The sequence below is a fragment of the Ambystoma mexicanum genome, chromosome 4p, assembly GCF_040938575.1.
Source record: "Ambystoma mexicanum isolate Mex_15411 chromosome 4p, UKY_AmexF1_1, whole genome shotgun sequence".
NCBI lineage: Eukaryota > Metazoa > Chordata > Amphibia > Caudata > Ambystomatidae > Ambystoma > Ambystoma mexicanum.
This window is the reverse complement of record NC_090927.1, coordinates 1,249,583,792-1,249,611,604: the sequence shown is the minus strand read 5'-3', so window position 1 is coordinate 1,249,611,604 and position 27,813 is coordinate 1,249,583,792. Positions and strand designations below refer to the sequence as shown.

General features: G+C 47.5%; 1 protein-coding gene across 1 annotated transcript in view; it reads right to left on the bottom strand.

Annotated features, from left to right (window-relative positions):
* Window positions 1–25,553, bottom strand: part of LOC138452676 (HAUS augmin-like complex subunit 3) — a 471,927-nt gene extending 446,374 nt beyond the window's left edge. The window contains exon 1 of the mRNA XM_069605028.1: window positions 25,419–25,553. The gene's annotated coding sequence lies outside the window, so the exon portion shown is untranslated. The remainder of the gene's footprint in view (window positions 1–25,418) is intronic.
* Between the last annotated feature and the right edge of the window lie 2,260 nt (window positions 25,554–27,813).

Here is a 27,813-nt window from a genome sequence, read left to right as displayed (position 1 = left end):
TAGATCAATTACTTGAATGGGCACAAAGTAGGAATATTCGCCCAATAAACCAAACTGGTTTCATGAAAGGTTCTAACGCATTAATGAATTGGCTACATTTAAACATGTTGCAGGTTTGAAAGGGTAACTTGCATTGTCTGTATTTTGTCTTCTTAGATTTTCGTACCGCCTTAGACAATGTTGATCGAAGTAAGTTATGGCAGAACTCTTCAATGGGGTATTCTACATGATACATTGCAATTGTAAATTATGTTTTATGAGGAAACTACAGTGTAGGTTACACTGGACAGTTCTTATCACAAGGTATTCCAACTTTTAAAGGGCTTTAAGAAGGATTCGTACTCGCCCAACATCTATTAAACTTGTATACAGCCGAGATAGGACAGTCCCTTGAACATGTTCGTAATCTTTCACCTAAACTGTGGATTTTTCAACACTCATGGTTGGCTTATGCAGATGACCTATTAGAAAGTACTCGAATATGTGATCTAGGATTACTCCGTCCAAAATAATATGGTAATCATTAGAGACAAGTCATACACGATGCAATTTCCTAAAACCAAAAAAGTAGGGAAAAGTTTGCCATGTTGATGGCTCTTCTTTCAAAGTGACGGATAAGATCAGGTACTTGGATTTTCATATTACCAACTTCTGACAAGAGGGCTTTTTATGAGGCAAAGGAGAAGGTGTTCAAACTGCTAGTAAGCCAGAATAAAAGGTTACATTTATACGTATGGTTAGTGGGATTGGGGGGTTGAAGGGTATTCATCATGCTGATGATAAAGTTATGCTCTCAAAAGATAATGGTCTCTATAATATGGCATTCAAATTACGCTTTTGCTGACTGATCGCAATTTGAATATTTGGGAAGGAACAGTATGAAAGGATTTATTACATCAACCTCAGTCAACTCCTATTCAGGTCATAATAACTGAATTAGGAATTACCTCTGTATATACAAGAGCTATGTTGATGGTTTTGTACACTAGTAGCTGGATAGCCAAGTCCAATACAGATAAAGACATCTTTGAGATGGGAGAAAAAGTACTTCTAGTAGAATATGTTGAAATATGCATTGATATTTTAACTTATTTCATTTACTCAGAACTTATGAAAAAAAACAGAGTTATGGGATTGGCATAGGAATGATAATTATCTGTGTGTGAATCACCTTTCACTTCTTATTCTTATCTTGCTTTCTACCCCAGTCAGTTTTATAAGCGACCTTGCATTAAGAAATTCCAGGTTCGTTATCAACTTTGACTTTTTATGCATTTCAGATTTAATGTATTCCTAATATGGAGATTTTCGGGTACAGAAACGGCATACTGATGCAGGGCCGTGTATGCAGTTTTCCTAATGGAAAATGAGCTATATAAACTTTGTACCATCTTTGCATCATCAAGTGCCCTCAGTTAGGAAACCTCAAGCTACTTCATTTTAAATGGTTTCTATTTTTTCCTATCACATTGAAACTGAGAAATTCTGGGCACATTTGATGCTGTGAAATCAAGTTTCACTTATCTAAGTTTTATTGCACTTTTGCACTAGCTTATTTATTTGGCATTTATAATGCACCTATACAGCAAAACGTATTTCAAGGCCCATCAAGACAAGGGAGGGGGGTGGTACAAGAGAGAAAAAAAAACACAATAACTTTCCACTAAGTCTAGAGACATTCAGATTGTGCAAGTGCCGTACGAGAAAGAGGAGCAGCAGAGGGGGAGTGGAAGGGGGGGTTTTGGGGGAAGACAAATAATAAAATTCCTACTAGGTCGTGAGACAATTAGGATCATGCAAGTGTCGTAACAGGAAGATGAGGGCGCAGGGGAGAAGGTTGGGGGGACAAAGACAAACACTAACATTCCTACTAGGTCATGAGTCCATTTGGATCTTGCAGGTGCCGTAACAAGAAAGATGGGGTGGGGGGGGTTGGAGGGGAGGAGGAGAAGGTTGGAGTGGGAAAGGAAGACAAACAAACAATAACATTCCTACTAGGCCGAGCAACAAATCGGAAGCATGCAAGTGCAGTAGCAGAGTGAGGCGAGAGTGTGAAGAGGAGACTGCATGAAGGGGAAGAGGGGGATTCTCAGGCAGGAGGTAAGGGAAGGGTTCATGGAGTGCAAGTGAACAGGTTAATTTGCACTTAGAGGAGAGGGTGCACAAGATAGTGCTTGAGGAGAAGAGAGTAGGAGCCTGTGGCAAGGAGGGATTTCAGAATCCGCCAAGGCTGGGGCAACGGAGGCAATGTAGTCCTTGAGAGTTCAGGAGGAGCAGGAGAACATGTGTAAGGATGAGACTCACACAGAGTGGAGCCGTCCAGAGGTGTCACCGGGTGATGTGAGAGAAGAGTAGAGTAGGAGGAAAGGGGAGCAGGGGACCAAGGGTGGCCTGGCAGCGTGTGTGGGAGAAGCACAAGACCAACTTCAACACAACAGCAATGCAACCATCCAGATTCAAATGTCCAGGATAAAGGAAAAAGGCCTAGGTTCAACATACATCAGAACAAGCAAAGACACCTAGATGCGAGATTCCTGGATAGAGGGAAAAAGGCCTAGGTTCAACATACATCAGAACAAGCAAAGACACCTAGATGTGAGTTACCTGGAGAGGGTTTAAGTGCCCAAAAAAAGGACATAGTACAATTGTAGCCACAAACATTAGTACAAGGAGTAATTGGAGAGCTGGGACTGTTAAAAAGGGAGCCGTAATAGCTGCTCCCCCTGCCCACACCTTTCTTACCTTGTCAGTCACTGATGGTCGACGGCTGCGCTGCATGCTCCACTGGCGAACACAGGCAAACACAGTCTAGAGCTGCAACTGATGGAGCTGCCCTTTGCCTCTGGGCCCTTAGCCAAAGGGGGCTGCACGGGTAGGCGGCTGCCGTGTGTACATGGGGCTGAAGGCCCAATCATGAAGCGGGGTGGGGCGGGAGGCGAGGAGGGAAGCAGGAAGAGGGTAGTGGGAAGTGGGAGGGGGGCTATATGCTGCAGAGCGGCCGACAAGAACATTTAATAAAAAACACACACTAAGGGAGGCAGGGAGCACAATATGGGAAAGGGGCACACGGCAGCTCCAAAGTGGCACAGGAGCCTTGGTTTTAAATGTGGTGTATTTGTAAGAATATTGGATAATGCATTTTAATACTGAAATGCAATTTGTATATGGTTAAAAACGTGTTTAGTTTGAATACAGACATTGTAACATGTTCGTGCAAGGTTTGAAGCAAACTGTGTGCATTTGCTAATGAATACAAAATTACAAACTTGTACCATATCCTAATTCTAAAGAATCTCCCCCGCCTCCAAGCTGAGGTAGCCAACAGGAACACAGCTTTCCACATTAGAAACTTGATGTTCACTGACAAACAAAGAGTCCTGCAACGCCCACAAAACCAAGGGAAGCTCCCAAAGAGGCACTCCTGCACACACAACGGGTCTGGAGAACAGGAAACTCTTCAAAACCCAAATGACCAGCTGCTCACATCCAGTACTTAGAACCCAAAGCCCCCTGAAAGATTGAATCGCTGTGCACTGAGCCCTAAGAGAAGAAGACACAGCCCGGCCCAAATCCCATCCTTCTTGCAGAAATTGCCAAATCATCAGCACTGAGCAATCCACTGCTAGTACAGACTTCCTGGCGCACCACTGTGTGAAGTTCGGCCAATGCTTGTCATAGACCCTTAGAGTTGAAGGCCTCCTGGACCTTTGTACTGCCATAGCAAGCTGTGGAGTCAAGCCCTGCCAGTGCAATCCCTGCCTCTCAAACTCCAAAACTCCCAACTCAGGAGTCCAAAATCTTAAGCAGTATATTGGGATGCACAAGTATGGTAGGAAAGGCATAGAGAAGCTCCACCAGACAGTTTATCACAATAGCATACACTCCCCAAGCCATCCGAGACCTGAACCTAGAGCAAATCTGGGGAAGCTGGGCATGCACAGGAGAGGCAAACTGATCCAGCACTGGATTTCTGAACCTCCTGCAGAGCAGTTGAAACACCATGCTGCTCAAGACCCAACAGGACACACCCTGCTCAGACTTTCATTGGATGTTGTCCACTCTCAAGATAAACCACCTGCAAAGACAGCATGTTGTACTCCACCCAGCAGCCCAACTCGAAAGCCACTGATTACAGCTGACTGGGCCATGCACCATCCTGGCGGTTCACATACACAATAGCTGAAGTGTTGTCTGTCCACACCAGAACAGATGACTCCTGAATGCAGCTAGAAAACATTAAAAAAGCCAGGAAAATCACTGCCAGCTCCCTCCAGTTGGAAGAAGAAAGGCATGCACAGTCGTCTAATACCCCCGAGCACTCTGGGTCCCCAACAATGCACTATTCCGGAGGCCACTGGCGTTAGTAGTAATTATATTCAGCAAGGGCTAAACCAACGAAAATCTTTGATTATCTAGGTCCATCGACTGCCAGAGCTGAAAACTTGGAGCTGGGGGAACAGCAACCTGCACCTTGCAAACCAGAGAACCTGTCCTCCAGGAGCGGTATAAGTACAACATCAACGGATGCATGTGAATCCTCATCCATGGAACCACAAATACACATGCCACCATGCACCTAGAGCACCTCCTTGGCCATAACAGTCCTGACCAGCAGACTTCCCAAGAGGCGCTGTAGGCAGTCTACCCAATCCAACGCAGCAACCCCCACCCCTGTGCGGTCAAAAGCGGTCACCAATGTCCTGTAGATCCCGAGACGGCTCCAAACGAGATTTCTCCAGATTGAGCAGGAACGCCAGCGTATTCATCACCCTGCAGGTGAACGCCACATGCTCCAGCAACGGGTCCCTGGATGAAGCCTTGAGCGGGCCAGTTGTCCATGGAAGGAATCACCTGTATCCCTCTGACATGAAGGAGCAGCACCACCGGACCGAACACCTTCATAAAGACTCTGGGAGAAGTCTAGATGTTGAACAGAAGAGCCCGGAATCGGAAATGTCTGCTGGTGACCAGTGACAAAGCCAGGTTATCTGTTCCTTCTTCCCGGAGGGAAGCCATCCCCTTTGAGACTAGGGAGGTGAGCTTGTTCAGCAAGACCATCCCTAGGGGTTTGGGCAAGTGGGACCTCACTGGGACCGACTCCCTTCTCAGGGACTAGGCTCCCATTCCAATAAGGTTTTCCCTGCCCGGAACACGGCATCTACCCACATTGTAATTGAAAAGACTTTTACTTCTGTTTTGAATTCACAGAACAGTGACATTTTTCCTAACTCTTTGGCTTCAGGTAATGCTAGGTCTTGTCTGAACTCCAGTCAAAAAAGGACACACCCTTGCCGTTTGCAACAACATAGACATAAGTACGAGGAACTTTGAAAAGAAGAGAGACTCCTACCGAGGGAGGATAACCGCTACGCAGAGGCGAGCATCTGCATCGTTGACGTCATGGAGTGGCAAAGCCACTTTGGGCCGCAGGGCCTGTGGCAGCAAGGAGGGCAAGCGAAGTGCTAGCCGAAAGCCTCAGGGCCCAACCAGGGATGCCGAAGTTGGAGCAGAGGCCAGGGATGCGGGATGGCTGCGGGACGACCCATATGTATGCACACATTGACCAGAAAGCTGATCCCAGACTCCATTTTGTACCACAACCAGACTCCATTTTGTGCATGGTACCACAATCCTCATAGACAAAGGTTGCCTGCAGAGCTGCAGCTCTCCCCTCGAGATTGCGCACAGCGAGCCAGTCATCTCCCTCACCCTCCTCCCCTCTGCATCCCTGCAGAAGGCCTGTTCCCACGGGAGACTAGGCACGAACAAGCTACATGACAAACACTGTATCTTTCACCTTCCGCAGTTCATCGCTGATCTGTGGATGACCGGGCCAAGGCTTGGGTTTGAGGAAAACAATTAATCTCCACAAACATGCCCCGTCCCCTTGCAGGCTCCACATTTATGACATACACTGTGGATAACCCCCCCCAACCTTGTTCTCCGTATGAAGTAACAGATACAGATCCTACGCCTGTGTGCCACTCTATTTAGACCCACACTGTTAATCCTGTCGTAAAGGTTATAAATCCCCCCCCCCCGGTAGAAATGTATGCAGGGACTGATTCTAGGAAACGAAACAAGATGATCTTTACCTATTTTACTGCACATGAAGCTATTGGTCATATATCTAGGCCCCATACTGTTGAACTAATCTTGTTCTTTGAAAAACACTCACACTAATGTAGGATATGTTAATTTACTTGATCGATATAATGCAAGGTACACAATCCAGATGCTCACTGGCTTTTCAAAATATACCTGTTCACAAATATGTTCAACTTGCATACCTTTCCAAATGTATAGAATGCAAGATGGTGAAGCCACAAGACTGTTGTAGATAGAATTCACTTTGTAACATGGTCCTCATGATAAACATAAACGTGTAACCTATATTATGATCACAGCTCGCATATTAATCAATGTACCTGTAACCACACTGGGCTAATTCTACCTCGCGTTCTAATGATTTGTATGTAACCCCGCAAAGTAGACCAGCTAGAGGCCACATGGCCCTCTCTCCCTTCTTCTTCTGCAGCACCGCGCACTCAGCCCCAACCTTCCTCCCCCCTCAGGTCGGGTAGGCACCATAAACTTGTTCCACACCCCTAGACCTTGGTTAAAGAAATATGGGCAACAAGCCTCTCATCCCACCGCCTTTTGATGTACCAGCTATGTGCCCTCTGACCAGGTAGTATCCCAACTCGCCCCAACCCCGACTGACCATGGTGGCAATATATTTACTCCTGTACTAACATACTATAAAGATGTCCCCCACTAGATCTAATGTAGAAGAGTGATGGGGGTATCCCTGAAATGTGCCCCCCCTGATAAGCCACCTGACCTCGTGAAGCAGCCCATTTATTGCATAGTATTTTTTTATGATGATGAAAAACCTAAAGTTATGTGCTATTTTTCTTGTAATGCTAGATTAACGATTTGTAGGATTTACAGGGCATTATGAATTGTAGTCAACACTGAATGAGCATGCGTGGCCACAAGGGCAAATGTTAGTACAGCCAATATGTATCAACTAGACATCGCCCGACCCAGCGCTCCACCCCGACGAGTCCAGCTGACCAACAAGCATCACAATGACACCATGTGGGGCCTCACCAATCCTGAAGCTTGGACCATACACATTCTATACTATCTACCCCCCCATTGCTCAATCCCATCGATTCACGTATCCCTAGTTCCCACGTCATAGGTGACGTGGTTTTGTAACAAACCGTAGATGTTTTCTGATGTTTGACAGAGCGCTCAGAGTTTGCAGAGTCCTCTGCTTGCCCTATTTTGGTTTTGGATACTTGGTCCTGGTCTCATTCCCTCCCGGGGTGTGTCCATTATTGACTCTCATTGGGGAGTTTGGTATTGTATTTTTGGGGACGCTTACTTTCACTACTAAGGCCACAGAAGTTATTTTGAACTTTGACAAACCAGGGTGGACAACCGCCCTAGCTAAAATAACATGTGAAAAGAAAAGTAACCAGTCTAAGTATTACAATTGGGGAGTTCCAAAACCTCCAAGGTGGAACAGAAAAAATAAGTTCTGTTTTGTTTCCAAGAAATTGTGCAGGAATCGAAACGTTCATTTCAAGAGACTATTTTCTTTTTTAAAGGGGAGACTGAAACTCCATCTTAATACACAGACTGGTAAGAATATCCTGCTGTGTAAAAGGAACTTTAAAGACTGAGAACAAGTTAAACATATGTTGGGCCAGGCACATGTCCAGCTAAGGCTCTTGGACAAAGCCTCCCCTTTTTCCTTTTTAGTTAGGATTTTTCTAAAGTGGTAGGGCCAGTTAGTTGGATAGGATTCAGACTAAAGAGCTTTATTTTGGGCTTTAACGTTCACACTTAGCTTTTGTTTTGCTAGGTAGGGAACTTCCCTCATAGAAATAGGAAAATTAGGTGTTTTGATTTTTTTTATTCAGAATAAAACCCTTGATTATGTCACTAAGTCGTGTAACTCCTTCTTCGGGTTCGCCACAGAACAGAAACCTCAGATATTTCTGATGAGACCCTCCGAATGGGCACATGAAAGTACGCGTCCTGGAGATCCAGGAACTCTGGGAAGACCAACTCCTCGATCAATAGGATTATCCTCTTTAGACCCCATCTTGGAATGCATCTTGGAATGCAGGGTCTGCACGAACACATTCAGTCACTTGAGGCCCATGACCAGCATGAACTTGCCATTCAGTTTGGGCACCACAAAGATGACTGAGTAGAAGTCCTGGGCCATCTCCCTCAGGGAAACCTCCTGGATCGCCCCTTTTTCCCCACAGTTCCCTATGTCATGGGCAGAGCGTTTGCCGTCCTCCTGGGGACAGGAGTCTCCAACGCCTCTGCGCACGGTGGAGGAGAGGTAAACTCCATCTCATATCCACACCGAATAATCTGAAAACAAGCCACCCATGCAGACCAGACCCAGCAGCCAGGCCCCCAAACACTTGCGCCAGGACTTCTGTGACGGCGCCACAGCGTAGGGCTTGCCAGATTTATGAAGGAACTTCAAACGACTTCCGTAAAATGGCTTCCATTAACCACCTTTGAACACCCTGTTGAACACAGTGCAACTTAGTAACTTCTTATGCCCACCAGACATCCCCGCCCGGGGGTTAGCATCAGAGTCCTGGCAGAGCTTTTCAGAGTGCTTGTCAGCTTCAACGCACAATGCTCCTGGTCCTCCAGGGAGTCACCAAACAACATTTTTCCTTGAAAAGGAACCTTCAGTAGCATCGATTTTGATGCCCATCCGAATGCCAATCCTGGAAGTGCAAGCGTGGACAGCCGAACAAAGTAGCCCCCATGGACACCGCCGACAGCACCCATCATACGCTAGGTCAGAGAGTAGCTCCACCCAAGTCTTCATGGCCAGCAGCAGTGGCATGCAGTCAGCTTCAACCTCCACAGGCTTTGCCAACTACTGAAAGCCATCCAACGCAGACTCAGCTGTGCATCGGTCAGAAAAGGGATTGCGCACCGACGTACACCCTTTTTAAGGCAGAATCCACCTTCTTATCCACCTGATCACGCACTGCCTTCTCCTCAGCCGCCATAGTAGAGCAACTCACCAGACTCGAAAAAATGTGGTGGCGATTGTGTCGGAAGCGACCTTGGTCTATAGTTGCGGCTTGACACAGTTGTTGCGTTGTGCTAAGCTCCGAGATTCATTACTCTAAGGTTTTTCCGCTGCTGTGGTGAGACTGGCGTCAGCGGAGAGCAGAGTGAGCAGAGAGCAGAGCAGCCCGTGCACTATGGTGAGCCTGAGCTTGGACCAGCGATGGAGGCTTGGGGGTCTGGAGCCAGGCAGAGCTGGGGGTAAGCCATGGCGCGTAGTGGGCGGTGAGCTTTTTAGTAGCGGGTTATGCTCTTTTTGATTACAGCGGATGAGTGGTTTGGCACGGGTCGGTCAGCGAGGATATTCTGCATGTTAGAGGCTGTGCCATAGGCGCCTCAAGCTTTTCCAGTACTGGTAGCTGCGAGTATACCGTTTTTTGTGGTTAAGTGTGAGCTGCCTTGGTTGATATGCATATCGAATAATGAATCTCCGGCTAGGGGATCAGCATTAGTGCAGGGTTCGAAATTGAGGGAAGATGGGAGCTTTTTAGCTGCTGCTTCAAGCATAGTGGAGTCTGGTTTGCTTGAAACTAGCATCTATCAGGAGCTACTTTTGGCTCCAAGAGCCAACTGGGGCTTTTCAAACACGTAAATGTGACATTAACGGAAGATTTGAGAATGTTAATAAAGAGGCATTAGAACACATCCGATACACATTTAAACAAAATGGTTCATACAAAATGGACATACAAAATGGACAAACAAAATGGACAAAGAGTTAAAGGAGCATCTCTAGTAGCTCCTGGTTCCCCTGCGGTAGCTCCTACCTACAGGGTGATACCGACACCCAGGAGCTGGTTTTAGCTCCCGCTTAATTCCGAACCCTGCTAGTGTCTGTGGTTATGTGGCGGGGATGGCTTCCAAACGCGGTCGCCTATTGCCAATATCATGACAGATATGTCTCCCGCCTTGGACCGCAGGTGTTCTTCTCATGAGAAAACTAACTGTACGAGTGCCAAATCCTCACCTAACCTTAATTTCCACGTTCCTGCTGATGCTTTGGGGTAAATTCTACCATCTCGCACGAGCCAAATACCTCAGCTTCACATCAGCATGGACAATAAATGAAACCCTCGGTCTGGCCCTTGTGAACAGATGGTGGCTCCATCTACGACCTTGAGTGGATTACAGCATTTACAAAACCCTTCCCTATCCTGCACAACAGTGCTTGGTGAAAGTGCAAACTTCACAAATGCCTTGAGCATCCCGGCAAGCAAAAGAAAGGGGTGGGAGCTAGAAAGGAGGCACAGAAGCTCCAGCTGACTGTGTGGCAAACAGTGATGGGACACAGCAACAGCACAATAAGCCTAGCAAAAAACCAACACACACACACACAAGAAGTAATATCAAATTCAGGCCCCAATGCAGTAGCCAGCAGAAATCTCCCCAATAAAACCATTGTATTGTACCAACTGTCTGGGAACAAAATAAGGGCATGAGAAAAGTGTCTGAATATTTTCGTAAACTGGGCCCAAAGACAAGTATTGACTACATGCACAAGGCCATTTCTCAAATTGATGGTTCGGGAAGGAAGACAAGTTAATTTTTCATCAGTGATCAAAGCCTTTTGGACCTGACTCATCAGGCTGACATGATTAAATGTGTACGGGGAAATGAGATGGCTTCAACAGAAACAGTTGTACTTGATGGTGAAGATGATCAGTACTCCTTTCTAACAGAACACTTAAACAGTGGAGCAGAGCCAAGCCCTGCATTGCCCAAACAAGCTATGCAACATAAATTGCAGGGCTTGGACAATCATACTAGATTGTCTGCTTCCCGAGATCTCAGCATTAAAACATGGTGCCGAGTTCACTCTCCGCTCTCTACAACATCTGCCTTGAACTCAGTACTCATACCTCTCAGTTAAACAATGTAAAAATCAATCTGAAGCAGATAAATGATGCAGTTACTGACCTGTCCGGGACTGTGAGGCAGTTAGTAAAAGTTATGAGCATTCCTGCATACCCCATACAACTGGACAAGGATTCAACAATGCACCAAGCCAAACAGTTCAAGATCTACCAAAAGGATCCCTTAAAATATCTGCAAACAAACGAGGGAAGAAAGATAGAAAGCCTAAATATAAAAGCTCAAGAAAATTCCTGTTGTAAAGCCGTTCACTAGAAATCAGGATGCATCACTGAAGCACAGACCTGCTGTGGAGTCTAGATTTGGTTCCAGGCAAGGCTTCAATTTGCATAGGTATATTATGTAGATTACTCCAGTTTCTCTTGTATATATGTACAGTCACGTATAGACACTGACAGGAACATGGATGGGTATAAACATAACTAACAAAGGAGTGGACCCACCAGCCATCCAGCCATCCCCAGCTCAGGCTCCAAACTGACACTCTCAGAACATTCACACACAGATCCACCCAACATTCTCCTGAGCTGCATTCATGCACCAACCTTCTTACAGCAAAGACCCAGGCCAGTGACAAGACAAGACTACACTACAACAATTCCTGATAAGGCTACACTTGACGGAGGAAACTGCCAATAGAAGAGGAGAAACTACAGGCAAGCTCTCCAAAGGATCTACAAGAGATGGAAAAGGGTCCACTCAAAGCAGTGGAAGTGTCTAGTGGATCAACTACGCTGGCCAAGAGGCCCCATTGGATGAAGCGCAGTATTTGCGCCAAAATAAGATCTCCCCAATCTTTAATATCTTTAAAGTTTATTAGTAGACAAAGGGACCATGGGGAAAAACTCTGGAACTACAGGCCCATTGATTCGATTCCTGGAACCGGCAAAGGAGCCCAAGCAGATCCTGGCAAAAAAAGACTGATCCGTATTAAATTACTGAGAAACCTTCCACTCAAAAGCAAAGTAGGGAAGCTGAAACACAGTGTTCCAGGGGTAATGGACAGACAGAACCGATGTTAATGCCTGCAGCAGAATCCAGTAATGGCAGGGGAGCCTTAACAAAAAATAAATCTCTTAACGTTCTCCCTTGCCAGCCTTTAATGGAATGGTCATTTGAGGGCAGGAGGTGCTACAGAACATTACCCACAAAACCAGGCTCTCAGGTAGCGAGCAGAGGGAAGGCTGCAGAGTCTAAAAATGAATCCAGGGACTGGTAAGATTGATACAAGGCGTAGCGCAGTAGGCTTGCAATGTGCAATCAGAGAAGTCCAGGGTCTAGCAGGCAGGTGGTGACTGCATGACTCATCAGTGAATAAAAAACCTGAGTCCCCGGCCCCAGTCATGGCCTTAGAGACTCAAGCAGAAGGCACATGGGCTCCCAATGCAATATAGGTAATCTTGGCAAAGGGAAAGTCTGCTCAGAACTCACTGCTCGAAGGTCGATAGGCTGTGTCAGCAGGCAGTCTCTGCTTCAGCTACTTACGATTAAAACATTCGAGCAGAATATCCCGGTTGTGATCATTGATGACCCGTGCAGTAGGGAGATGGACTCCCAATGTAATATTGTACATACGGGTAAAGAAGGCCCGAGTAGCTTGCACAGTTCTGAAAGTAACGTCTTGGAGAATGTGGCTACCACCCAATGAAGAGCCGAAGAGGCCCTAGTATTAGAAAGGGATTGTGGCAATACCAGAATCTACATTAACAGATGGGGAAACGCTAAATTACACTGGTGCTAATAGGAGAGAAAGGTGACTCGATCACCAACTATATGATAGGGAAGAGGCACAAAGTCAGTGTAAATTGCAAGAAATAGGCAGTAATCACCCCCACCCCTCGCCCTGCCCATAAAATACTCTTTAAACTTCTCGATGTGCCACAGACAAGCACACTGGCTCTACTGTTTTCATCCCACATAATTCATAATGGCAAGATTTGAGAGTGGCCAGATCAATGCATCATTAAACACAAACATTATATTACATGAAATAACAACGTTAGGGTTACTTGATACAAGAGACATTGAGAGAGTCTTCTTTCCAGTTCATGAACAAATAGGATCTCATACAATTGGACTTTAAGTCGAATTTAGCAGCGCAGATGATCCTTACTGAAATATACTCATTGCGGGCCACGGATATGTTGGGAGGAGGGTTTTTCTGAGTGACGCTTTGGTGACAGAGGAAAAGGATTCGCTCAGTGCAGGCCCATTTCAGCTGGGGTCTCGTCCCCTGGTGAAAATAACATGCTCAACCAGTGACGAGAGTGGGAGGAGGGTGGAATGTATCCAGATGACAGCTGCAATATCTAAGCGGGTTCACCAAGACTGGTTATGGTTAACGTAGTCACTTGCAGACTCATTTAAGAAGTTAGGAGATGGTGGGAACTCAGATAGGCAAAATAAATTTGAAAAGAATAACATTATATTACAGGTTTGGCTATATGTTCCCTTAGTTGTGGACGGTCTTAGGGTATTTCAACAAATGGCAATGAAAAATTAGATGAGAAGACCCTCGCTGTCATGAATCGCTGGGTGCGCCCCTTTTGGGCCTCATTGTCCTTGTCACAACGGACTTACAACTAATACCTCCAATATGGCCGCCCAACGCATTCCCTACTCGCTCCATGCGTTGGACGTAACCCTTCTCTATTTCTAGACCACGCATTCCGTGTCTCTGCGCGTCTCAATGCTATTGCGATTAGCGACCAGACGTGTGCTCCGTAGCTCGCGGTTCTTCTCCTTTCTACTCCGCTATCCCTTCCTCAAAACCCCCCCCCCCCTTCTTCTTCCTCCTGGATTCTAGTTCTAGCAAACTTACCTTGCCTCCTAGATTCCTGGATTCGACCTCCCGGAAAACTGAACGCATTCTGGAATCAGCAGAGACACGGGCCACCTTCTTCAAAACCCGATCCATCCGAAAGAAGGCAGCCTCCAAGAACACCGGAAAAGAACGGATTCAGGTGAGAAGGGGGGAACTCCTTGACACTCTCGGGGACTTGTAATAATGATAGAAAATGCATTATTGCTTGAATTAGAAGCAATGTGTGATATCATCGTTGGTTTAATAGCAATAAAGGTGAAACTGAAGGAAATCTTCCCTCTGTAGCCACTGCTGCTGATGGACATCTACAGTAATCCATCTCATATAGAGGTGGTTAGCTCTTGGATAAATGCAGATTGTTGTTCAGCCCTATACAATGATAATGAAACGTCTTCTTCTAATTCCAGAGTTTCTGCTGTGGGGAAATCTTGGTTTGATCTATTTGTAACATGGAATTTGAGGATTCTGAATGGATCCATTGCAGGAAATGTTCATCCAAGATCAACTTGGAAACTTGGTGTTAATAGTGCTTTTCTGGATTATGTCCTACTAACACTGTCCCTCTTTGGCCTCTGTGAGGAAATGAGGGTCGAGGATACTGATCTATGCAACACTCACAGATAACAATCAGTTTGAAGCACAGAGTTCTTGTCACAGGAGGCCCTGTTTAGTGGAATGACAGTAAACCAGGCTGGTAATAGAATCTCTAAGACACATTGAAAAATAAATAGATTCAACAGTCTCATCCATCAATTCATTAAAAAATTCCTCTTTCGAGTAAAAGTTAGTCAGCACCACTCCCATCTCTTTCCAGGGCTTCCTTGATGATTTAAAACATATACCGATGGGTAATAAAAAAAATAAAATGCCTTAGATCCCACCTCTCTGACTTAAGCATTCAAAATAAAAAGAAGGAGCCTAGAAGAGACATTCGGGTCCAGAGAAAGCAGCACAAAAGTTGGGAATTATTCATGGCTAAATCAAATTACCGGGGGAAGAAAAAAAAATCACAATTGCCTAAAGAGCTATAAATTTATCTTAGCACATAAAGAGGGTTGCAAAATGCTTGAGGGCGTGACCAAAATCAACCCCAGAAATGTTTGGTATTTGATCAACCATTAATAAAAAACAAGGCATCTAAAAGATATAAGGGGCACCTGGCTATTCCCCGATCTCTCCAGGAGGAAACATGGAACTATAAATCAAAGAACTGATCAGGGCGAGTCCAGATGTGTGATGACCCACTATTCTATTGTAATCGTTATCTTGACCAACAACAAATGAAACATACTGAATCAATAAAGGTTGTACAGGTAAAAGAAAAGCATTCATTCCCTACATAGGAAAACAACCAAAAAACATTGAGACAAACTAATCCATTCAAAGTGAATCCAATCTTGACTAAAAAAAAAAAAAGTTTCGCCTTATCGGAGACGCATTATTTATTACAAATGCCAAATCAATCGGTTTAATCAACAGTGTTGCGTGATGAGCACTACCTGGTGATGGAATTGTCGACATGTCTGTGTTTTGACCTTGTACCAGGATGAAATACAGCAACTATATCGGCCTTAATCAGGACGGGGAATTATGAGACCTACTCAAACATGAGGTATCCTGTGATAGTGCAGGTAAGAATCTAGAACGTATGAGGCAAGCTCGCAGATGTGTGTTGAAATTATCTGGTTGATATGACCCGATATGGTTGAGGGTCGTTGAACCCACGTAGCCTTTGGCAGCTGACACTGTTTGTATACCGAGGGACAATTAACGCCTCAGCGCGAACTGCTGGCCGCACCTACAAATATGAGCCCAACAAAAGAATACTCCACAACAGTCGACCATATCACGTCATATCAACCAGATAATTTCAACACATATGTTGCATATTTCAACTCTGCATGGCATACAGAGATTGTGGTGGGTAGATGCCAGCTTGGTAGGGCTAGGAGCCATCCTGGCCCAACGCGAACAACCTGATGCACTGGCAAGCTTTGTCATGGCCTACGCCAGCCAAGCACTATTACAAACAGAAAGCGCATACTCGCAGGCAGAGAAAGAGAGTCTGGCGGCAGTCTGGGCATGGAAGTTTTTTCACCACTTTGTCATAAGGAAAGGATTCACGCACGTAACGGATCACCAGGCCCCCCTGTCGCTGTTTGTGCCACCCATGATAGAGAGGTGGGGCATTTGCCTACAGGAATACGACTATGACATTGTCCACAGGCCCGGTGGTGACAACAATCTAGCTGATTATATATCACAACACCGACATTGACCTTGGAGAAGCTAGCACAAGTGTCACATGCGGACCCGTCCATCAGCATGGCCAAAGAACTCACAAACACCAACAAGTGGAAGGATTACAATCATTTATACAACACAGAGGTGCCAACAGGCAAGAAATAGAACGAGTGGCAAAGGTGTGCACAGAGTTCGCTGTGTCTGAACAAGGAATACTGCTAAGGTGCTCCCGCCTGGGCATACCATCCTCCCTGCGAAGGGGCCTAGTACTGCTAGCACATGAAGGACAACGGGGGTGGGGAGAGGTAGAAGCGACCAAGAAGTTGCTGGATGTCATGGTGGAGGAAGAGGTCAAGAAATGCTTCCTGTGCCAATGCACAGCCAGAAGCTATCCACCATTGCTGAGCGGGTGTGGCACAAGGTGGCGTTGGACTTACTGCTGGAAACGGAATACCACCTCCTAGTGATTATGCACAAATTCTCCAGTTTTCCTTTCATAAAGAGAACCACATCCACAGCATTCACCCAGGTGGTGGGCATGATAGACAACGTTTTTAGTGAATGGTGCATCCCCCACACTGTTAAGACGGACAATGGCCAACCATTTAATGGGCAGGAATTCCACAAGTTCGCCAGACACCTGGGATTCGTGCACCAGAGGATAACACTGTTGTGGCCCCAGGCCAAAGGCCTGGCCAAATGGCGGGCGAACGCGCCGACGAAGGAGGCACGGCGGGCGCCGCCCCTTAGTGGGGGGTTGTCCGGCCAACCTCCTCCACCTCCTCGGAAAGTAGGGCGGGCCAGAAAGGGGGTGGGAGGGGCATGGGCCTGCTCCCGGAAATGGGAGTAACCAACACCGGAAGGGGATTGGGTGAGGAGCCGAGAGAGAGAGGAAGGGCCTATAAAGGCCCACTGGCGGGGGCTCTCTCTCTCGGCATCCTGCGTCGCTCCGGATAACAAATTGGAATTCCCGCCCGCCCAATTCCAAAGTTTTAAATTAAGAAGTCCTTTTTGTGTTTCAGGTCGCCCAGCGGAGTTACATTGCCATCCCTTTAGCAAAGCACTGGCAGATCCAAAGGGGACTGCTCAGCCAACAGCTTACAAACTACGGCGCCCAAGAGTAACAGACTCAGGGGAGGCCCTGGGGAAGAAGGGGAGGGTTTAGGGGGCTTGGAAGCCATTCCAACCCCAAAATGCAGGAGGGTGGGGTGGCAAGAAAAAATAGAAAACAAGGTGAAAAACAAAGGTCAACAAGGGAAGTTGGTGTGAGCAAGACGATGGTATGGTGGCACAGGAGGGTTGCCAAAGAAGCAGGTGGGGGAAGGGATAACGGAAAGGAAGGATAATACAGAGGGTGGGTGGGGGGACAGAAAAGGGACTCGAGAGGTGTCAATAGGGAACCGGGGGGGGGCGCAAGGTCCAAGTGGGTGAAGGGGGGGGCAATCGCAAGGCTGGGGGTGAAGAGACGGGATGCTTGGGGAAACAGAGAACGCCACATCGAGGTCAGCGGGTGCAGGAGTATGGGGGAGCATGGATCACAGGGAACTGCATGTGGAGGAAAAGGGGGGGGGGGCGTAAGAGAATTGAACCGGAAGGGAGAGGAGGACCGAGCCGGGAGGATGGAGGGGAAGGACTAGGGATATATGGAACATATGGAACAAGGGGGCGGGGGACACCTTGGGTAAGATCACTGAGGAGGGCCTAGGGTGAGGGAACCCGGAGGAAGGAAACGTAGGCGAAGCGCAGCCCTCTGGGACAGTAAGGCGAAATGTGGAGTAGTTTTGGGCAGAAGCTGACGGTAGAAGGGGTAGGGTAAGGGAACCTAACGCCCGCAGAGTTAGAGTTAGCCCAAAAGGGGACCGGATCACAGAGCAGAGTAGAAAGGTGAGTTATCCCAAAAGGGGAAGAGAGCACAGAGCAGAGTGGTAATGTGTACTGTGATATTTGGACACCGGAAAGGTTGTGTCTGTAAGTTAGAAAAATATTTGGGCACCCGGAAAGTTAAGCAACGAATGGCCATGGGTAGAGAGAAACTGGTAGTGAGGGCCGGGCTTAACCGGAAGCGTCCACCGGACGTGGACGGCGGAGGGGGAGAGGGAAGGTATACCTAAGAAGCCCCACTCGGCGTAGAAGAACCTGTTTTGTGGTGGATACACAGATTGCCTGTAAGATAACTCCTTGACATTATGCAAATAAAGCTGCTGTGGCAATTATGATTTCCAACTTTAAAATTGTGTTTTGTTTGTTATTTCCATGAGTGCATCAGTACGGTTGGGTGGGGGGCATGAATGCGGCAGGTGGAAGAGGGGTAAGGTGGGGAGGAGGGGGAGGCGCGGAAATGGGTTGCCCCCGCTAAGGTTTATGTTGTCCATGAAGAAGATGATACAGCAGGCTCTGTCGCTGCGACATTACAGGAGCACGCCTCACACCCATAGCTCTCAACTCACACGCTTTTGGGGGTGTCACCCGCCTTGTAAACAGCTGACTCACCCACTAAGCCTCCTGCACGTCCTTTCATTTCAATGGGCCTCTCACCCGCCAAAAATAAAATCGGGTGTTTTCACCCGCCTTTGCGACACAAATGGTTGAGAGCTATGCACACCGTGACAGGAGTACCTCCTGGTGACTTGATGAGAGCCTACAAAGCCCGCTCAGACGAACTAGAAACACTGGAAGCGGATGTACGAGAGAGGCCAGAGGAAAGGAAAGAGCCAAGGAACAAACTGACTGGGCCAGGAAGGCGAAGAGGGAGGAGTTTGAGGAAGGGGACGAGAACTGCTCGCAAAACAACAAATACAAAGAAAGGCGGATTCCAGATATGTGATTGTCCCTCTTAGGGTGACAGAAGTGAAAAGGACAATAGTCACCACCATCAGCGCAAAGAAAGAAGTGACCTGGAATGCGTCATTCTTCAAAAATCTCATATCTGCAGGAGACATTGGGATGAACCAAGAACAGGGCAGCACGCAGACCACACAGGAAATTACAAGGGATGAAGGAGGAGCCGGACGGCAGGGAGGTACAGTGAGGGAAACCGAGGAAGAACGGCTGAGACGGATCATCAAAAGACTCAACAGACCCATTGAGGAAATATGAGATGGACACAAGGAGATAACGACGGGCGAGGTAACTGTGACATGTCAGGCAAGGTGTCACAGGGGGCTTCTCCTTTAAGGCAGCCTTCCCAGAGGGGAGCGTCACTGAAGGAAGTGACATAAAGGGGAGGGAGCGGAGAACGCGAAAAAGGAAGTGGAGGCACTTCCATGTATTCAATTAATAAAGAAGGACATTATTCCCCACGCTGGTGTCCGTGTATTCTTTCCACAGCGGCCTTGCCCGCTAACATTTGGTGACGAGGACCCTCCTCACCAGCGGTGGTCTTGCAGCACGCGGGCGATCCTGACGCGCGCCTGCTGACGAGCGCCAGTGATCCCACTGACCTGAGGTCCTCCCTCATTCCAGCTCCATCCCGGCGCGATCCCGCCGTGTCGCAGCTATTAGGACATTCCGTCCTGCTGCGCCTGCCTCCAGGGGCCCACAGCCGCGATCCCGCCGGGTTGGCCTTGCACATATTGAAGGAAAAAAAATGTTTTCCTCTTCCGTGCCCCACAAATAGAGGAACTGAAGTGACCTCATCAACAGCGCCTGTTGCATGACAGCTCCACACGACCAGGCCCCACTGCAACCCAACTAGACACAGGTGTGGCCAGCAGAGGAAGTCTAACGCCCACCATACCACATGTATTGAGGTGATTTAAGCGCAAACAAGCAAGAGAGCCACGAGACTCAAGCATCACAGACTCACCCACAGATCCATCGGCAAGTATATGCATTGGCACTACAGACACCACGTACAACAGCAAAGTTAGAAGTGCAACACACCGCCTGGGTGCAACACAACTCAGTGCTACGCCAGGCACCAACCTAGAAGCACAATGAGCACGTCGGCTGACCAAGCGGCTCAGAGCTCGCAACCAGTCGCGACGGTCACAAGGTCTACAGTGACAGCATGGCACATGCCCACCCCCCCTTCTCCATGACTCCGCAAGCTGACAAAGGAGCAAGGTGGGTAGAGTGGCTTGAAGATTTCAATAACTTCATAAACGCCGCTGGCGAAGAAACCTCTCCTTGTTTGCGCAGCATGTTCATTAACACGGCAGGCACCGAAATAAAGACCCTAAACAAAACGATTCCTCCAGCAGAAATCACTGACTTTGCAAGCTTAATAACAGATCTAAACAAACGACTTGTCATTGCCCCCAACAGGGACTATGAAAGATACATCTTTAACCAGTGAACACAGCGCAGCGATGAAACCGTGGATGAGTTCATCACAAGGCTCTGAATCAAAGACGCGCACTGCCAATTTGATTCATTTTCGCTGGAAGAAGCCAATCCGCCTGAGAGTAATTGAAGGGTGCGTCTCGCTGGCGCTACAAAAACAACTCCTCAAAAAACCTGTCACCATTGAAGAGGTGAGTGAGATGGCCCGGATACTAGAAAGGGTCGAGAAACAAGCCACACACATGACTAGCACTGCTGGCAACAAGCAGGATAGAAGCGACATCATATTAACAATCCACGCGAGCAACATCAAGAGACATGATAGAATCGGTACCCCGACCAACGCATCGACCCCGCGCATGCAAAGACAATGCTACAGATGCGGGATGTCATTTCCTCATGCTGGGTCATGCCCCGCTCTCTCCCAGAAATGCGGTAACTGCAGCAGGGAAGGCCATTTTCAGTCAGTGTGCAGAGAAGGGAACTCCCACACCACGCATGAGTGCATCTGCACAGTACAGGACATTCCAAAGGCCATTCCCAAATCAGCCGTATCAGTCATGCCCATTTCAGCAAGGGCCGAAGAGATACGTGCGAGTTGTGGAAGAAATATACCCTGAGGATGATTGCCAAGAATATGAAACACAAGAATCAAATACACAACTACGCGATGAATATGACTGCCCACCGCCGACACGACAAGGACCCCAATCTGGAGCGCAAGGAAACCCCGAGTACGAAGGAAACCACTTTTACCTGTATGCCCAAGATGAGTTCGGAAATCTCATCATGGATGAAGAAGAGGCACAGGAGGCACCCAGAAGACAAATAGACATCTGCAACAAACAGTTTTGCTTTCTGATCGACTCGGGGGCAACAGTAAACATCATGGGCGAGAAAGAATTCCAACTGCTTCAAAGCAAACCAAGGTTAACCCCAACCACCTCCAAGATATATCAATGGGGCGCAGATACCCCCTTACACAGTGTGGGGTCATTCAGAAGGCGACTGACGTTTGGGAACAAGTCTACCACTACCGTCATTCACGTCATCAGAAGCCCCATGAAAGGGAGATGTCTACTAAGTTACAAAACCGCCTCCTGTCTAGGCCTAATCAACATACCTGTACAAGACGGCAACATCATCAAGTCATCGGCACCTCAAGCCACAGAACAAGGATACATAAACAACATGAGTCAGGAACCCCCTGCTACTGCAACCATCACGAAAGAAGAAATTCTGGAAGAATTCCCACGACTGTGTCGAGGCTTAGGCAGAATGAAGGGCCCACCAATCAAATTGCACATTGATCCTGCAGTGCGCCCAGTCCCTCAACACCCGCGCAGAGTCGGGTTCCATCTACAGGAAGCGGTATCAAAGGAGCTGATCCAACTGCTACAGGGCGACATTATTGAACCAGCCACGGGTCCAACGCCTTGGGTTTCCCCACTCGTAGTCGTACCAAAGGAAGGTGGCCGTCTACGACTGTGCGTGGACATGAGAGTAGCAAACACCACAATACAACGAGAATGTCACCCAGAGCCAAAAATTGAGGACATGATCGTCCAACTGAACAAAGCTGTACTCTTCTCCAAGCTAGATCTGAATCAAGGGTACCATCAGCTTATACTCCACCCGAACTCACGACCCATCACTACATTTGCATCACATGATGGAATGTTCCGTTACAAACGGATGAACTTTGGGATCTCCTCAGCCGCAAAATTGTTTTCATGAGACCATCCGGCAGATAATACGGCCCATAAAAGGGACCCTGAAGTATAGCTATGACATTCTGGTGTTCGGAAGATCACGAAAGGAACATGATGAAGCTCTTCGAGCTGCGTGCAGGGCGATACAGGAGGCTGGGCTCAATATTGAGAAATGTAATTTCAGCAAAGACAAACTCAAGTTCTTTGGCCATATCTTCTCGGCTGAAGGGATGACCACTGATCCCGACAATATTCCATCTCGAAAAACCCAGTCAGGCAGCAGATGTCAGATCATTCCTAAGCATGGGCGGATACTGCGCCCGCTACATACCACACTTTGCGACCATCACCAAGCCCCTCAGACACCTGTTACAAAACGACGTTCCATTTCACTGGACCGGTGAGTGCCAATCTGCTTTTGACACCATCAAACAGTCCCTCGCTGAAGCCAGGAAACTTGCATATTTTGACCCTGAATGGCACACTAAAATTGTCGTTGATGCCAGCGCGGGGTATAGGAGCCATCCTTGCCCAAACCAGCGGACAGGACACTTATCCTAGACATGTAGTTGCCTACGCCAGTCAAGCCTTGGCGCCCCCAGAATCAGCATACTCCCAGGCAGAGAAAGAAAGCCTGGCAGCTGTCTGGGCATGCAAACAATTTCATAATTTTATCATTGGAAAGAAATTCACCTTGATCACAGATCATCAGGCCTTACTATCCCTTTTTGGCAACTCACGAACAAAGATGCCCCCCAGAATTGAACGGTGGGGAATTTGCTTACAAGAATATGACTTTGAGATCATTCACAGACCAGAAGGTGAGAACAATCCCGCGGATTACCTCTCAAGGCACCCCTTTGGCAGCCCAACTCCGAGACCAGGTGACTCTGAGTACATCAACTATGTCACCGCCAACGCGCTACCCCCAGCCGTCTCCATTGAAACCATTGACGCTGCTTCGGCTGCAGATCCCTCCATGGCTCTAGCCATCAGCTTGACAGAAAACAAATGGAAAGACTTCTGCTGAGCAGTTCAAAGACACCCGGGGGCGTGCAGAGATGTGCTCGAGAGACTGGTCAGGATACATACCGAACTAGCAGTTCAGGACAAGTCTGTTCTGTTAAGAGGATGCAAACTTGTCATTCCCACTACATTGAGAGCGGAGGTCATCACAACCACTCATTAGGGCCACTGAAGGGCAGAAAACACGAAAAGACAACTAAGGTGCAACGTCTGATTCCCCTTCATGGACGACATGGTCGACCGGTGGGTCAAAAACTGTACAGCATGCCAATGCACTGCGAAACCGGAACCCCCTGTGCCACTTAGAGTAACCACAATTCCAGACCACCCGTGGGAAAGAGTCACGGTTAATTTCTACGGCCCACTTGAGTCAGGAGATTACCTACTGTTGTTCATTGATGAACATTCCATGTTCCCCCATCATGAAATGGGTGAAATCCACGGCGTTCGCGCAGATGGCTGCCAAGTTCGATGAAGTCATCAGTGAGTGGGGGATACCAGACACGATAAAATCAGATAACGATGCACCGTTCAGTGGACATGAGTTCGAGGTGTTCGCAAAACACATGGGGTTTCGCCACCAGAGAGTCACACCAAGATGGCCTCAAGCCAATGGTATGGCAGAAAGGTTTATGGCGTCCATCAAAAAAACCATGCAAAGGCGCGCATAGAAGGGACTGACCCGCATCAAGCACTATGCAGAATGCTGAGAGACTATAGAAATACACCTCATGAGGCCACCAACAAAACCCCGGCCGAACTCATGATGAAATACCAAGTCTGAACCAGATTAGTCAACAACCCAGCATCGCGACCGGAGCAGGACCAGGAGGTCATCAGAAGAGACGAAGAAAGGAAAAGGAAAGTACAGGAACAGACAGACAAAGGAAGGAGGGCGCAAACTAAAGAATTCCAAATAGGAGATGAAGTGTGGTTAAAACAAGTCATAACGAGAAAGACAGATCCCCAATTCTCACCTGAACCACTTCAAGTTGTAGCTGTAAAAGGGACCATGATAACAGCTGCAAACGGTGAAAAGGAAGTGACACGAAACAGTTTGTGTTTCAAACACATCACGAGAGGAGCAGAAGAGAGGCCACCACCCGTTGATCCAGACCCGGACTTGGTTGACACCCACGATGAATATTGGGTTCCCCTCGGACCCACGATGAATATTGGGTTCCCCTCGGACCACATGGTCAACGTCAGCCAGACCCCGACGGAGACGCTGACGGCGGCCCAGATTAGGAGCCGCGAGGACGACCTCAGAGGGTCATCAAGAGACCTCCAAGGTTAGTGAAGGAGTGTTAAGAAGAGTTGGACAATTAAGTTAAAGATGTTGTAAGGACATTTGGGGGAGGGAGCGGAGAGCGCGAAAAAGGAAGTGGAGGCACTTCCGTGTATTCAGTTAATAAGGAAAGACGTTATTCACCACGCTGGTATCCGCGTATTCTTTCCACAGCGGCCTTGCCCGCTAACACAAGGGGGAAGAGCGAGAGCCGAGACAGGAGGAAGTCCGTTTTTAAAAAGAGTTCAAAACATATGCACGTCCCTGTGTCCTTTCTGTGATGCCATAGATTAGGCCACCACCCCCTGCGCCCACCCTTCAAGCACTGCAAGGAGGGAAGACTGGGCAGCAGGAGGCCCAGCCCTCCACCATAGCTCCCAACAGGACGGCAGAAAAATGTAATGTAGCACGTTGTTGGGGGTTGGAAGTGTTCTACTCTTAGGGGAGATGTGTGGCATATATGTTATATTTAAAACATAGAAGGGATTCCTGAGATGGATAGAAGGGATTCCGGAGATGGAGGTTGGGAATCTCACAAGTACTATGATGAGGAAGAGTAGGAGTAATAAAGATTAGCGGTAAGAAACCGCCATAGTAATTATTCATCTCATGAAGGTAGGCTGGGTTTAATTATGCTTCAGTTTATTTACATATTTTAAGTAAAGGAACACATCAATAAACACCCGTCCATCGAGTTCCTGCATGAAATCGTTATATAGAAACAAAAAATTGTATCCATCCCGGATAAACGAAAGGGGCTACAGAGAACGGGAATATATGGGAGAACGATTGTTGATGGAAGAGCTTGAGATTAAAACTACGTAGATGGGATAGAATAGTTTGCAAAACAGGGTGGAGCATGTAAAGATGGGCTGGCACAGATAGCGTTTATAGTGAGTCACTAAGAACGCAGTTCAAGTATGGAAACAGGGATTACAGAAGAGACGCCAAATGCATATGGTGGGGCTTTTATAAAACGTGGGGGGCTTTGGTTAGGCCCGAAGGGAACTCGTCGGTGTTACTGGGATCCTCTAAGTCTCACCGTTCAGTTTAGGACCACGGCGCCTCTGCTTCTTTCTTCGAAGCAACTGGTGTCCAGACCAGATAACTAGATCACCGATCGCTACCCAATGACACCTTTGGGAAACACAAACGCCTTCAATTTGTTGATAATGTTCTTTACGAGGGAGTGTCTCTAATGTACCCATTAATTGACAGAAACTACATAGGGAATATATTATGAAATTACACAGACACATCCCAAACTCCATTACTCTATGGCTCATCTATCCATGCACTTCTTAGTCGCCGCTAGGACGTTTGCCTAATTACCCTAGAGGAGTCATTTCTATGGTAATTAGGGAGCGCACCACAAAGAGCATAGTAGATTATTTAAAAAAAGAAGTAACAGCGGCGTACGCTAACGCCACTGTTTAGATGGCACAAAAAACGAAGATACACTGTAAAACACCGCAAGCATGTTTACTTTTTTTTTTTTTAAATAGTCCTCTGTAAAAGATAAAACAGAAGGGAAAGGTGCGTTTGCTGTCTGTACCGGAAAAATTATAACATTTACTAATGAAGTGTTAATTTAAAAAAGAAATATTCAAACAATCTGTTCAGTACACTTTCAATTACTTTTTTTTATTAAACCTTTCCCTTTGTAGAATCTAGATTTGGCTGGTCTAGCGGGTCACCCACACGCCTCACACATGCATGGCACGCAATGATGAGGCAGAGATATGATAGTTTATTTATATAGTGCATATACACAATGTGTTTCAAAGCCTTCAAGGCAAGGGAGGGAACAATGGAAAATACAATGACACTCTCACAGGCCATGAACAGTAAGGATGTGAAATTAACTATCGTGCTCCCCTGATGACATTTCAGATAGTGCAAGAGCTAAGACATAGATAAGGAAGGGAGGGGGAGAGTGGGAAGGAAATGGAAACAAACAGGCGACTACCATACTAGGCCTTTCGACATTTCTGGTAGAGCCGGAGAAAAACAAAAGGTGAGGGAGAGGGGTGCAGAAAGTGAGGGGAGGAACAAAACAAGTGACTATCATACTAGGCCTGAACACATTTCAGATAGTGCTGGGGGGGGGGGAGTGGCAGTAAGGGGATCGGGGAGCGACAGACGAGGTTGCTATCATTCTAGGTCCAGGGACAATTCTGATAGAGTAAGTGCATAGAAGAAAGTAAGGGGAGGAAATAGGAAAAGGGAGAGGGGAGGAGAGAACAGAGAGTAAGCAGTCAAAAAGAGTGCAGAAGCAAGAGGGGAGAGCGCATACAACTGCAGAAGTCAGTAGTAACACATAATATTGCAAGCCAGGATACAAGATGAAGATGGGAACAGCATGATTCAGGGCCACCATGAGTACAAGATGCAAAGGAAGTCCAGCATGAGAGTTCAGAAAGGGTGACGCACTGTGAATCGTTGAAGTCCATAAAAGTCAAATCCAGCATTGGCCACAAGACGGTGATATTGAAACCAGAATGTATCAGGACAGACTCCTGTGTGCAGGGGGTGGAGGGCACAAGGGAACAACACGGGGTAACCAGAGATGGTGAGGATGGCCTGTGGGGACAGATGGTGTAAACACATGTTGGTGCATGGTTACCTGCTGTCTTAGCAGGGGGTCGAACCCTGGATCCTCCTGTTCAGAACAGGAATTGCCCTTTTCTTTGACTACCCTTTGCTTTGGACGCCTGGGCGAGAGATGCCCATGATCTAAGAGTTAAGAGCAGGAAGGAAGAGGCAGGGCTAAAAAGGTGGGTGGTGCTTAGGCCAGGTGACCTAGATCCACTTACACCTGCTCCCCAGCTGCAAAGGAAAAGAGGCTGGAGGGCTCCTTAAGTAGGGGAAAGAGCAGCAAGCAGGAAGGCACCAGGTGGGCAGGGCTTGCTAAGTGGTGAAAAAGAGACAGGGAGAGGATATAACAGGTCTTTAATCCTCCAACTTTAAACACCAACCGAACTTTCCTCCTCCCGCCCCTCCCCTTCCCGTAGCCTGTGTCCCTCTCCACGTGATGTGGGAGCTGGCTTCAGTGTAACAACGTCACATTCACCCCGGTACTAAACACAACAATGTACCTTAGTTCATTCTTCAATAAGCCTCTGAGGTCTATTGCGAGCCCGTTGAGGTGGAGCTGTCCTCGTAGTCCTTCTGAGGTGCCTGGGACTGCTCTTCACACAAGTCCTCCCCATCACCCTCATAGGACGGATCCCACCCTTGGGTTGTAGGGTCTGGGGCGGGCGATACTGACAGGATGATTCCTGGCATTCTTTTGAAGTGTGAGGAATTTCGGGGGATGCTCCTCCTCTGACCTTCTGCTGAAATGAGAGAGCCTTTACGCGTGTCACAGTCAGGGGCTGAAAAGAAACCGTGTTCTTTCTGGTCTGAGATTGACGCACGATTACGACCTCCCCTGG